The sequence below is a fragment of the Salvelinus alpinus genome, chromosome 6 (genome assembly GCF_045679555.1).
Source record: "Salvelinus alpinus chromosome 6, SLU_Salpinus.1, whole genome shotgun sequence".
NCBI lineage: Eukaryota > Metazoa > Chordata > Actinopteri > Salmoniformes > Salmonidae > Salvelinus > Salvelinus alpinus.
This window is the reverse complement of record NC_092091.1, coordinates 42,520,762-42,534,227: the sequence shown is the minus strand read 5'-3', so window position 1 is coordinate 42,534,227 and position 13,466 is coordinate 42,520,762. Positions and strand designations below refer to the sequence as shown.

General features: G+C 40.9%; 1 long non-coding RNA gene across 1 annotated transcript; it reads right to left on the bottom strand.

Annotated features, from left to right (window-relative positions):
- Positions 1 to 8,893: 8,893 nt before the first annotated feature.
- On the bottom strand, positions 8,894 to 9,328 carry LOC139577850 (uncharacterized). The gene is made up of 2 exons (XR_011675436.1): positions 9,110 to 9,328; positions 8,894 to 8,996 (listed from the first exon to the last, which is right to left on the bottom strand). It is a non-coding gene; the product is annotated as an uncharacterized lncRNA (long non-coding RNA).
- Positions 9,329 to 13,466: the final 4,138 nt, after the last annotated feature.

The following is a 13,466-nucleotide window of genomic DNA, read 5'->3' as shown; positions in this document are numbered from 1 at the left end:
ATCTGGCCCACTCAGGGGAGGACAGGGACAAAAAAATATAGTTACACACACAGGCAGTAATGCTACTGACATAACATAGGCAACTATAGTACCGCATTTATTAACTTTTACTGTACCAGTGACCTGTGAAACATAGTCCTCCTTTTTTAACCAGCTTATGTTTTAGACAAATACAACATGTTAAAGCACCACTGGAGATACAAATCACCACTATACCTGTGCCTCTGTTGCCTCCCTGTTGTGCAGTCTGTCTCTCTCTGTCTGTCTGTGATTCTCCTTGTTCTTCTCTGTTGTCACTGTCTGTCACTCCTACAGTAAGAGTTCTCCTTGTTCTTCTCTGTTGTCACTGTCTGTCACTCCTACAGTAAGAGTTCATCGCGGTTACATAGAGCCAACATATTAAGGAACTGGCATTACATGTGTTTCTCTGTTTTCTTCCTACTGTACCTCCAACTGCACTTACCTCTGAGCTGTCTCTGCTAAGCCTAGCATCCTTTCCCACAGCACTGATACCAGAAGACCAGGGCACCACACTGCTTGTGCAGAAACATCCTAGTTGTGAATGAATACACACATTTGTTAGATAAAGATGAAAGATACTGAATAAATGCCTAATAGATAACCCCCCCCCCCCCCCATGCTAAGTGTTAATTACTATTACATACACTACCGGTGAAAGGTTTTAGAACACTGCCTCTGTATCCGTCTCTTCAGCCCAGTGAGATAGTTTACGAGCTATCGTAACAGGTAACTCTGGTGTCGAATTACATTACATAGCCACTGTACTGAAGGTTGGAAAGTCCCGCCTATCTCCTGTTGATTTCATTCGCTGAAAGGCCCGTCACTTCTTGGGAGAAAGATACTCATACGCGTGCGGCACTGTCAAACAAAGCTCAACGCTGGAAATCTATCCGCATCCACATAAACTAGTGAATGTTGAATTGAACAGAAGAAAGCTGAGGGAGAGAAATTCTGGCAGTTCCTTAAGCTCCGAGCTCCAACAGTGCAGGTTTGAATAAAACAATAAAATAAATAAATAAATTATTATAATAATAAAGTTGAGTAAAAAGCACTGTATAAATGTCTAGTAGATGGCTATTGCTTTATCTATGTGTTATTAAATCCAATCTAATTACTTATATATATTGCAAGTAGAATATATTGCAAGTAGCCTAATGTTCCCCAGAATCCCTCTTCCCTAATTAGCCTACTGTAGTAGGTATGAAATATATTTCATACAATATATAGCGAAAATATTTGGCCGAGCTGGCAGCAGTAGGCTGCATGGTCTGTGTCAATGTGTGTGAGTGTGTCTTTGTTTTCTTCCTACATCAATGGCACCACAGCAGCTGATCTGTCACTTGGACCAGTAGAACCAGAACTTTTAGTAAATAAGTCGGTTAACTTCACACATTTTACATCGTCGTCCTCAGAGCCCTTTTTTGGTCTATAACTTTTTCGGCACCACCTTTCCGTTTTTCTGTTTTGACTGAGTGACTGACAGTCAGAGCGAGTCTCACTCTTGTTGATGATGCGCGTTTGAGTTTGAATGTGAATTTGCACCACCTCAGCTCTGCCAGTCAGAAAACCGGGCCGGCCAAATGTTCAACATTATGAAATAGTGCCGACCGTGTCCATTCTTAAACATATATATACAGTACCAGCCAAAAGTTTGGACACAGCTACTAAATAAATGTTTTATAAAAAATAAAAAAACGATTTTCTACATTGTAGAATAATAGTGAAGACATCAAAACTATGAAATAACACGTATGGAATCATTTGCCTTGATGACAGCTTTGCACAATCTTGGCATTCTCCCAACCAGCATCACCTGGAATGCTTTTCCAACAGTCTTGAAGGAGTTCCCACACATGCTGAGCACTTGTTGGCTACTTTTCCTTCACTCTGTGGTCCAACTCATCCCAAACCATCTCAAATGGGTTGAGATTGGGTAATTGTGGAGGCCAGATAATCTGATGCAGCACTCCATCACTCTCCTTCTTGGTCAAATAGCCCTTACACAGCCTGGTGGTGTGTTTTGGGTCATTGTCCTGTTGAAAAACAAATGATAGTCCCACTAAGAAGAAACCAGATGGGATGGCGTATCGCTGCAGAATGCTGTGGTAGCCATGCTGGTTAAGTGTGCCTTGAATTCTAAATAAATCACTGACAGTGTCACCAGCAAAGCACCCTGACATCATCACACTTCCTCCTCCATGCTTCATGGTGGGAACCACACATGCGGAGATACTGTTTACATACTGTATTTATTAGTGAAACCAAAGTGCTGTAACATATATACATTAAACCAACTAGCCTAGTTCACACATTACAACTTTTCAAATATTCAAAATCAAAAGGCAATTGCACAGGAAACGTAGACACATCCCGAGTCCTTGGTGCCGACACATTCAGAAATCAAAAGATGGTTCAGTATTTAGTTGAATAGTTCTGACGAAGGCCATGAGAACAATAAACACTTTTCAATGACAAAACAGAAATCCACTTTGGAAGTTCAAAGATGTAGCCTCCGATGCAATACTCGTGATCATTTTAAGGAGAACAAAAACTAAGCCTACATTTGAACACCGCTGCAGAAGCTTCGCTATTCGGCATCTTCCCAATTAAGTAGCCTAGTTTTGTTGTTAGGTTCCTTGAAGAGAACTAGGGCCCACCTCTTCCAATGTATTGTGGAAAGTGTGCATTGAATTCTACTAGATGAAGAGACCGAAATGAGTAACCTCCTGGCCCTTTAAACCATACTCAATTTTCGAAAATTCACATACTATAAAACATATTTGTCACGCATGAGTGCGTTGTTTAGCATTATCAGTTAATTTCGGTAGCACATCCCCATATCTGATTATCGGCCGAAATGAGTATGACATCCGGACAAAGTATACTCCATTTTTGAAATGTCACATACTATAAAACAAAACAAAAAATCAGAAATTACCACTGTCTACCGGTGTCCTAGCTAGCTAACGTAAACTCACCCCATTCTGTACAAATGTGCGTACCCGCGACATTCAAACGAGGCTACAAAGAAAACTAATGGGACTGTAGCGACTGTGTTGACTTCAAAATCGGGGGTGTGAACTAGGTTTCTATTCAAGCGTTGATCGACATGGTAATGGCTCTATAGTATTGGAGAAAAGTTGAAAAAACTGACCCTCCATTACATCTTGACGTGTCATGTCGTAACGTACAGCACGCATAAAGCAACTATTTCTGTCTTACAATCTCTCTCCACCAGGTGTAGCACTTCTCTCATCGTTTAAAAACAAGAAATGGACAGTGACGGGGGTAAGGGGGGATACCTAGTAATTTTTTTCGTCATCATTGCATGCGATCATCATTCTCAAAGCCGCTGTTAGCTTCTAAGATCACTTTAGCACCGCCCTAAAAACCAGATTCAAATTCGACACAAACCTTCAAATAGGTATGTAATGACGCATTATATAAACTCTTTATAGTGTTTTATTTACATTTTAGAGGCGATAGGGTGATAAGTTGGACAGATCGAGTGAAAAAAGCAATTTTCCCACACGACATCTGTCCTTCTCACTATCACGCATTAGTTTCGCTTCCCCACCCGCCATTTTAAAAAAGACCCGACGGGGCTCTGCTTGAATTATGCAGAAATGGGCAGTGTTTAGGTCATGTAATTGATTTTGTTGGAAAGGGGAGAAATTGTGCTTTACAATGGTATTGACATTACAGTTGATCTGGAAGTATTACATTTTTGGGGCGCTAAAATAAGGGCAATTGTACGGACCAAGGCGATGTACGAGTTTACGTTAGCTACTGGTGTCACCCCCACCTCCTGCCTGCTGTTTACCGGAGTCCTACCTAGCTAGCTAGCACACAGAGTCCATCGCTCCCACCTTCCCTTGCCATCGTTAACAGAACTGCGGGAAAGCAGTGCCCGACAGGCAGGGTTGAAGGACGCTGTCTACCGGTGTCCTAGCAAGCTAGCTACCGGTGTCACTCCTGCCTGCTGTGTACCGGAGTTGTAGCTGGCTAGTGCACAGTGTCCTTCTTTTTCTGTTGGGTTTATCAGTGGTTGGCGTCCAACGTTATGGTGCATTGCCGCCACATACTGTCCATGAGTGCCCCCGCCTCCCGCCTGTGCACCGGAGTACTACCTTAAAAATGGACAAATAGAAGTATAAAGAGGGGTTCCAGCAGATGCAGGAATGCCCACATGCAGGAACACCCCAAATTCTCAGTAATTTAGCCTAGTATTTTAGGACATACTGTATGTATAGGCTTACATGTATTGCATTGTGCTCGAGTACATTATGTATTCATACTTCAGAGGAAAGATTAGGCTAAACAGGGTGTCATGTTCTTTTGAAATGTAAATTTAAACCAATATCCAAAAAGTCTTACGGGATTGTAATCGGGAACAAACGCATTGCAATTAAATACAGGACTTTTAAGCCTCCATGCTTTAAGTTGTTTAGTTCCGGGAGATGTTTTGGTTAAATTGCTTTTGTATGAGAGCTGTTTTTCTTGTCTGCTACTTCCTCTGAGTCAGACAGCAGTGTTTATCTCAGCCATGCCATAATTAAAGTGCCTTCCCTGAACTCTCCAATGTAATAAACAACTGTTACTGTTATGTGTTTCAACTACTTATTCATTCATTCAGGTTAGAGCACTAGTTAGAATATTGGGAAAGTTGTAAAGCCCTTGCTAGAGTAGTCTTGTGCACCAGACACTTCATCTCCAAGCTATGCACAGGATGGAAAGACTTTTAGCAGTACTACTACTATTTTTTATTCTATTTAAAAAAAAATCTCTCTGAATTGTTGAGAAGGGCCAGTAAGTATACATTTCACTGTCAGCCAACACCTGTTGTTTACGAAGCATTTGACAAATAAAATGTGATTTTCACTACTACTACTATGCCTACTACTATTAACTGAGCAAGAGGACAAGTACATTAGAGGGTCTAGTTTGAGAAACAGATGCCTCAGAAGTCCCCAACTGGCAGCTTCATTAAATAGTGCCCGCAAAACACCAGTCTCAATATCAACAGTGAAGAGGCGACTCCGGGATGCTGGCCTTCTAGGCAGAATTGCAAAGAAAAAGCCATATCTCAGACTAGCCAATAAAAGATTAAGATGGGCAAAAGAACACAGACACTGGACAGAGGAACTCTGCCTAGAAGGCCAGCATCCCGGAGTCGCCTCTTCACTGTTGACGTTGAGACTAAAGACACACACACACACGTGCCTACTACTACTACTACTACTACTACTACTACTTCACTAGGTATAGACCACACCTTCAACATTTTTGAGATAGCTTAATGCGGGGAAGGTTACAAGGTATGAATGCAGAATGACGTTATGCAGAATGAGCTTGAGCTTGCAATGATGTTGGATGACAGTTAGGTGGTTGTAGATTGGAAGAGTCTTGATAGGAGTCGTCAGAGGTGGTGGTGCAGGATAGAGAGGCAGACTGGATGATTGAAGAAGCATGACGGTTCAGGATGGTTGAGGCAGCTTGATGCTTCAGGATGGTTGAAAGAGCTTGATGGTTTGGGATGTTTGTTGCTTGGTCGTTGCAGGATCGGGAGGGGGAGATGAAGACTGAGTGTTGGGGTGGGAGTCCTTGTGGTCTCTGCTTTTCGGTGTAAAGTTAATCCCCGTTATGGATCCTGGAAAAACACTGTAAAGAAGATCAAAGAAGGGAGAAGGCAGGGGTGGTTGAGGGATGCAAAATTCAACAACCCGATAACAGGAACTGGATAGGGTGAATATCACTGAGAGTACAAAATATTAAGAAAACCTTCCTAATATTTAGTTGCACCCCCCCCCCCCCCCCTTTTGCCATCAGAACAGCCTCAATTTGTCGATTTTAAGAATGTGAAATGTCAGAATAAAAGTAGAGAGAATGATTTATTTCAGCTTTAATTTCTTTCATCACATTCCCAGTGGGTTCGAAGTTTACATTCAGTCAATTAGTATTTAGTAGCATTGCCTTTAAATGGTTTAACTTGGGTCAAATGTTTCGGGTAGCCTTCCACAAGCTTCCCACAATAAGTTGGGTGAATTTTGGCCCATTCCTCCTGACAGAGCTGGTGTAACTGAGTCAGCTTTGTAGGCCTCCTTGCTCGCACACGCTTTTTCAGTTCTGCCCACAAATTTTCTATAGGATTGAGGTCAGGGCTTTGTGATGGCCACTCCAATATCTTGACTTAGTTGTCCTTAAGCCATTTTGCCACAACTTTGGAAGTATGCTTGGAGTCATTGTCCATTTGGAAGACCCGTTTGCGAACAAGCTTTAACTTCCTGACTGATGTCTTGAGATGTTGCTTCAATATATCCACATCATTTTCTTTCCTGATGCCATCTATTTTGTGAAGTGCACCAGTCTCTCCTGCAGCAAAGCACCCCCACAACTTGATGCTGCCACCCCCGTGCTTCACGGTTGGGATGGTGTTCTTCGACTTGCAAGCCTCCACCTTTTTCCTCCAAGCATAACGATGGTCATTATGGCCAAACAGTTCTATTTTTGTTTCATCAGACCAGAGGACATTTCTCCAAAAAGTACGATATCTGTCCCCATGTGCAGTTGCAAACCATAGTCTGGCTTTTTAATGGCGGTTTTGGAGCAGTGGCTTCTTCCTTGCTGAGCGGCCTTTCAGGTTATGTTGATATAGGACTCGTTTTACTGTGGATATAGATACTTTTGTACCTGTTTCCTCCAGCATCTTCACAAGGTCCTTTGCGGTTGTTCTGGGATTGAGTTGCACTTTTCGCACCAAAGTACGTTCATCTCTAGGGGACAGAACGCGTCTCCTTCCTGAGTGGTATGACGGCTGTGTGGTCCCATGGTGTTTGTACATGCGTACTATTGTTTGTACAGATGAACGTGGTACCTTCAGGCATTTGGAAAGAAAGAAAAAAAAATCTCAGGTCTTGGCTGATTTCTTTAGATTTTCCCATGATGTCAAGCAAAGAGTCACTGAGTTTGAAGGGAAGCCTTAAAATACATCCACAGGTACACCTCCAATTGACTCATATTATGTCAATTAACCTATCAGAAGCTTGTAAAGCCATGACATCATTTTCTGGAATTTTCCAAGCTGTTTAAAGGCACAGTCAACTTAGTGTATGTAAACTTCTGACCCACTGGAATTGTGATACAGTGAAATAATCTGTCTGTAAACAATTGTTGGAAAAATTGCTTGTGTCATGCATTAGGTAGATGTCCTAACTGACTTGCCAAAACTGTAGTTAGTTCAAAATAATTTGTGGAGTGGTTGAAAAACGAGTTTTAATGACTCCAACCTAACTGTATGTAAACTTCCGACTTCAACTGTCTTTTTTATACATACAGGGGTCCTAAAATTAATAATCAAATAGCTTAATGATCCATGGTATTTTAAAATAATTCCATACGTTAGCTTAGTAGACCCCCCCATGCTTAGACTTGTAGAGGTTATTAATCAATAGTATGTCAAGGAATTTATGTTTCTGTCCATGTTTGCAGTCATGACACTGCTAAACTGAGTTTACCTCTCCAACACCAGTCTGGGCCTCATAGGCTACTGTACAATAATCTCTCCTTCCTCCCACTTCAGGAGAAAGGATACATTATTGGGACGCACCTACACTTACCGGACAGTTTATTAGGTACATCTCCCCGTTCACAAAAATGGATAGCTCCTACAGACAGTGAGTCACGTGGCTTTGGCTTGCTATGTAAAGCAGACAGGCAAGTGTCGAGGCATTAATTTACTGTTCGATAGAACGTTAGAATTTGCAAAACTAGTGATTTAGGATCCAGTACCTCAGAAAACGACCGCCCTCCTGGGCTTTTCACACATGACAGTGTCTAGGGTTTACCAAGAACGGTGCGACAAACAAAAAACATTCAGTCAGCTGCAGTCCTGTGGGAGGAAAACAGCTTGTTGATGAGAGGTCGAAGGAGAATGGCAAGAATTGTGCAAGCTAACAGGCGGGCCACAAACAGACAAATAACAGCGCAGTACAACAGCGGGTTGTCCCTAGTGTCCTGTGTAGAGCATGGTGCTTGCAATGCTAAGGTTGTGGGTTCAATTCCCATGGGAAACCAATATGAAGAAAGTATGAAAATGTTTGCACTCACTACTGTATGTGTGCTAAATGACTAAAATGTCAAATGTGTGAGAATGACATCTTGGAATGCACAACTTGTTGATCCTTGTCGTGGATGGACTATTGCGTCAGATGACCAAACTGGTTTATGCTCAAAACAAGAAGTGGCTCCATGGGGGTACATGATCACCAACACTTTTACAATTGAGTAGTGGAAAAACATCACCTGGTCAGGTGAATCCTGGTTACTGTTGAGTGTCAGGATTTAGTGTAAGGGCAGCAAAACGTACTTCATCTAACTGCTGAAAGCGAGGAAGGGATGAAGCAACAATAGAGAAATGAGGCTAATATGCATATCGCACAACATTAGGGGAAATATTATGACAGTATATGCGGCAGCCTACTAAGTATAAAAATGTAAATATTTCAAAATGTTTATATTTCAAAATGTTTATAAAATTCACTAGCATATGAACTTTGTAGGCTGCATATCCTGCACCAGCAACACAGGTTCTCTCCCAGCTTTGTGTTTTGAACAAGGTGAGTAATTGCAGTCCAAATCATTCAGTCCATAAAATGTGCCTACGGGAGCTTGTTTCATTTATTTAACCAAGAGAGCGTAGTTACATCTGTGGGCTTTTATGTTTTCCTGTTGCGAGGAATGTGCGGTAGCATATAGCCTACTGTGTATCTGTTAGTGGAATTAAATAATTCCTCTACTCATTAATTAAATTCAATCTGTCTATTTATAAGAATTTGTAAGATACTTATTAACATAAAATAGACAGGATACAGTCTTATTAAAATTAGATAATAGTGTTTATTCTCGGAGCACGCTGCCATTTGATCATAAACACAGGTTTATATACAAGATATGACGTCATAGGTTACAGAATAAGTCTCATTGTCCTGACAAATAGAAAACAGGTTCAAAAGTTCATTCCAACTTCACAGCACACACACACGACACACAATATAATCAATTATCCTGAAGGCTCACTATAATTTATTACCACTTTAGCAGACAACTCAAGATAATGGAAGACCTAAAAAGTTACCCACAGCCTTATCTAAACATCTCAGGGCTAAGTTGGGTCAGTTCAACCATAGTTTAATGACCCTTTCTGCTTACTTTATAACCCACAACACAAATCTCTTTTCACCAGGCGTGCAGAGTTCAATTAGTTATAGTTTTATCTAAAGCTAGAATTTGTTTTAACTATTTATTAACACAATTCCTAACAGTATCATAGGCTATTTATTGGATAACGAACAGCACAATCAGTTGGGCTTTTTTGGCCTTGGGATCATAAAATGTCTTTAACGTAGGGCTCATAATATGTCTTTAACTTATGGATCATAAAATGTCTTTAACTTATGGCTCATAAAATGTCTTTAACTTATGGCTCATAAAATGTCTTTAACTTATGGCTCGTAAAATGTCTTTAACTTATGGCTCATAAAATGTCTTTAACGTAGGGCTCATAAAATGTCTTTAACTTATGGCTCATAAAATGTCTTTAACTTATGGCTCATCAGGCTCAGGTAGCATCAGGCTTGAATTTTCATGCCCATCAAAGCTCTAATCAAATCCTGACGTATTTATATCCTTTATATGCTTCAGAATGACACTTTTTGGTGGGAAATACCGGGTTTCCCAGGAGAAATGTGATTTATTGTCGGGATGGAACATTTGTAAAATACCAGGACAATATTCAAGCCTAAAATAGGCTATGGCTGTCTGCTCAGCACTTCAAATGGAGGAATCTGTTAATTAATTATTAATCCGCATGCAGTGCACCATGTGACCACTCTCCTGGGAGGATGAGATCATTCTTACATGCAGTGGGATGATACCTGGTGAGAGGAGAATGATGTCACCCCCTTATTATGGATGCAAGGATAATCCTGACACCCATTCTAGCATACTGTAATGTCAACAAGCTCTGACATTCTCACATCAGAATTAGATGTTCATCCATGTTTCTCAACACTCACTGGTGCCCCTAGTGGGCGGTTAGTGGGCGGTTTCCACGTCATCTCCCAACATACTCAGACATGGATGGACATCCAATAATCTAAGTTTGTAATCACAGGTGACCTGGCTGGTAATGTAGCCTACAGTACTGTCTCACACATGCTCTTTGACAGCTGTCTCCCTCCTAGGTCAAATCAAATCCAAACCATGATCTTATCCAATGTGATTGTGTGTAGCCTATTGAGAGTGAACTATACACTGCAGGCTACACAAGCATACCATGTTGAATTGTCTTATAGTGTTATTATTTGTTTCAAGTGTTTATTTGTTTTACTATGCACGTGGGACCTAATTCAGACAAACGTACACCTTTCCTACGCAATTCTCAGTAGTTGGTATTCAGACTTACCTTATCGAGGTGGGTAACAGGCTTTGCAGGCGTGGTTCCTTTGTGCGTGCTGAAAAAATTTAATTCAACTGCTGAAACCCCTCCCATTTGCTGGCCTACAGATTTTCACGTGGAGTTTTCGTTCCATAGAGTTTCCAGTACATTTACTGTATCTACTTTTTATATTTTACCTTTATTAAACTAGGCAAGTCAGTAACAAACAAATTCTTATTTACAATGACGACGCTGGGCCAATTGGCCTGCCCCGGCCAAACCCTAACGACTCTGGGCCAATTGTGCACCGACCCTATGGCACTCCCAATCACAGCTGTTTGTGATACAGCCTGGAATTGAACCAGGTTCCGCAGGGACCTGGTTCCTCTAGCACTGAGATGCAGTAACTTAGACCGCTGCGGCACTCTGGAGCCCTAAAGCCATACCTTTAAATTTGGTGTTCCTAGAATATATGGAGAAAACGGTTCAGAATATTAGGGATCAATGTGTTTGTTTTTATTTTGGATCCCCATTAGCAGTTTGTACAATTTTTAAAACATTACAATACATTAACAGATTTCACAACACACTGTGTGCCCTCGGAACGCATGGTATTGGCGTTCCGCTAAGATCTGGAGTGCTTCCATAAGCTTTTGAAGTAGCTCCTTGTGTCTTCCAATGGTGGCTTCTTGGGAGGAGACAGCGTCGCAGAGCTGGTCCCAGTCTGCCGGGTCAGTATGGCCAGTTTGTACTATCACGACTCAGGATAAGACCCAGATGTAGACACAGGAGGCAGACAGTTATAATGTCAGAAATTTATTTTAAAACAGGGGGCAGGCAAATGGCAGGTTAAGGGCAGGCAGAGGTCAGTAAACCAAGTCAGAGTCAATCAGGGACAGAACGGCAGGCAGGCTCAGGGTCAGGGCAGGCATAATGGTCAGACCAGGGAAGACTAGAAAACAAAACTTGAGATACAGAAAAAACGGGAAACAGGCTGGAATGACCTGACAAGGCAAGATAAACTGGCAACAGACAAACAGAAAACGCAGGTATAAGTACAGAGGGGATAATGGGAAAAAATGGGAGACACCTGGTGGGGTGTGGAGACAAGAACAAGACAGGTGAAACAGATCAGGGTATGAAATTTATTCATCGTTTCCTCGCACGTAAAGGTGATAGAATCATGAGGGAATTAAGTCCAGGCCAGAATATGTAGACATATTTGTAGACACACCTTAATCTCCACCCCAAAAGAACAGCCGGTGTATAGCATGCTATTCTCATTGTTATATTCAAGGTCAGAATACGTGTAGAGAGAAAAGGGAATAAAAAGGGAATTATGTTCCATTTACGAGCTTAACTCGGATAAGAATTGACCCTAAAATGATTAAATGGTATGATGGACTAACGATGATCTTGATGCTAAAAAGGATCTTTATGTTTTTGGGAAACCCACCCCACATTGGTAAATATCTCAGTGAGTACTGTGTGGAATAATGGTGGTAGTGTAGACAAGTATTGGAGTTGCAGGCTTTGTCTGCCTTTAGTTTCTTCCTGCCCCTTGATGACATACAGTAGATACAGTGCCTTTTTACACATTTTGTTGTGTTACAGCCTGAATTTAAAATGCATTAAATTGAGATATTGTGTCCCTGGTCTACACACAATACCCCATAATGTCAAAGTGGATTCATGTTTTCAGAAATGTGTACAAATGAATACAAAATGAAAAGCTGAAATGTCTTAAGTCAATAAGTATTCAACCCCTTTGCTATGGCAAGCCTTGATTCGGTCTTAAAATTTTAAATGGTGTTTTTTACATTGGATAAAAGAGACACAGAGCTACAAAATGGTATATCATACACTGCATTTGAGGAACAATGGGAAAGTAATTCTGCTTTGAAAGTTTATTAACTTGTTACCTCACTTTTGAGAAAATGGCCTTTGAATCATTTGGTACCTACTGGAGAGCTCTTCTTTGTCTACACCATTCAGCATCGTTCACACCCTCTTAAGCTTTCGCCCCACTCATCTCTTTAAGGGTTGATCTGTGTGTTCTGTTCTAACAACAGCAGTCAAGCACCCAAGCTAATTGGTTAATGTTGGCTAGCTTGCTAGCTACTTCCAGACACAACTGAGAGAACAGCTAACTGACCATTTTACTCACCCTAGCAGAACTGGTTAAACTTCTTGAGGATAGGGTGCAGAGTTTTCACTTAGGGAAAAATAGCGTGCGCAATTTCAACTTCGTGCTACTCATCCCCAGAATATAAGATATGCATATTATTAGTAGATTTGGATAGGAAACACTCTGAGGTTTCTAAAACTGTTTGAATCATATCTGTAAGTATAACAGAACTTATATAGCAGTCAAAACCCTGAGGACTAACTTTTTTCTTTTTAAGTTCCTGTATGTTCAATGGTTTGTTATGGGCAAACCAGAATTCTAATCAGTATACACGTAGTTCCTACTGCTTCCACTGGATGTCGCCATTGTATGGAAAAAGGTTAAGGTTTTTCCTTAGTTAACAGAGAAAGATATTGACCCGGAAGTGGAGTGACGTCGTTTGTTTATGTTTGAGAGTTGAGCAAGACTTGAAAAGTACCGTGAGTTTGTTGATATCCTGTATTGAAAACAGATTGACCAGTCTTCAATTTGATCGATTAAGTTGTATTACAAAAGTACTTTGAAATGTTTTGGCAAAGTTTAGAGGTAATTTTTTAGATATTTTGTCGTGATTTTGCGCAAATTGAACGCTGTTTTTCCTGGTACAACGGCGCCAAATAAATGGACAATTTCGATATATATGGACGGAATTAATCGAACTAAAGGACCATTTGTGATGTTTATGGGACATATTGGAGTGCCAACAAAAGAATCTCGTCAAAGGTAATGCATGTTTTATATTTTATTTCTGCGTTTTGAGTAGCGCCGGCATGGTTGAAATTGTCAAAAAAGAGAGTGTAGCTTCTGTACTATCATCAGATAATAGCATCTTATGCTTTCGCC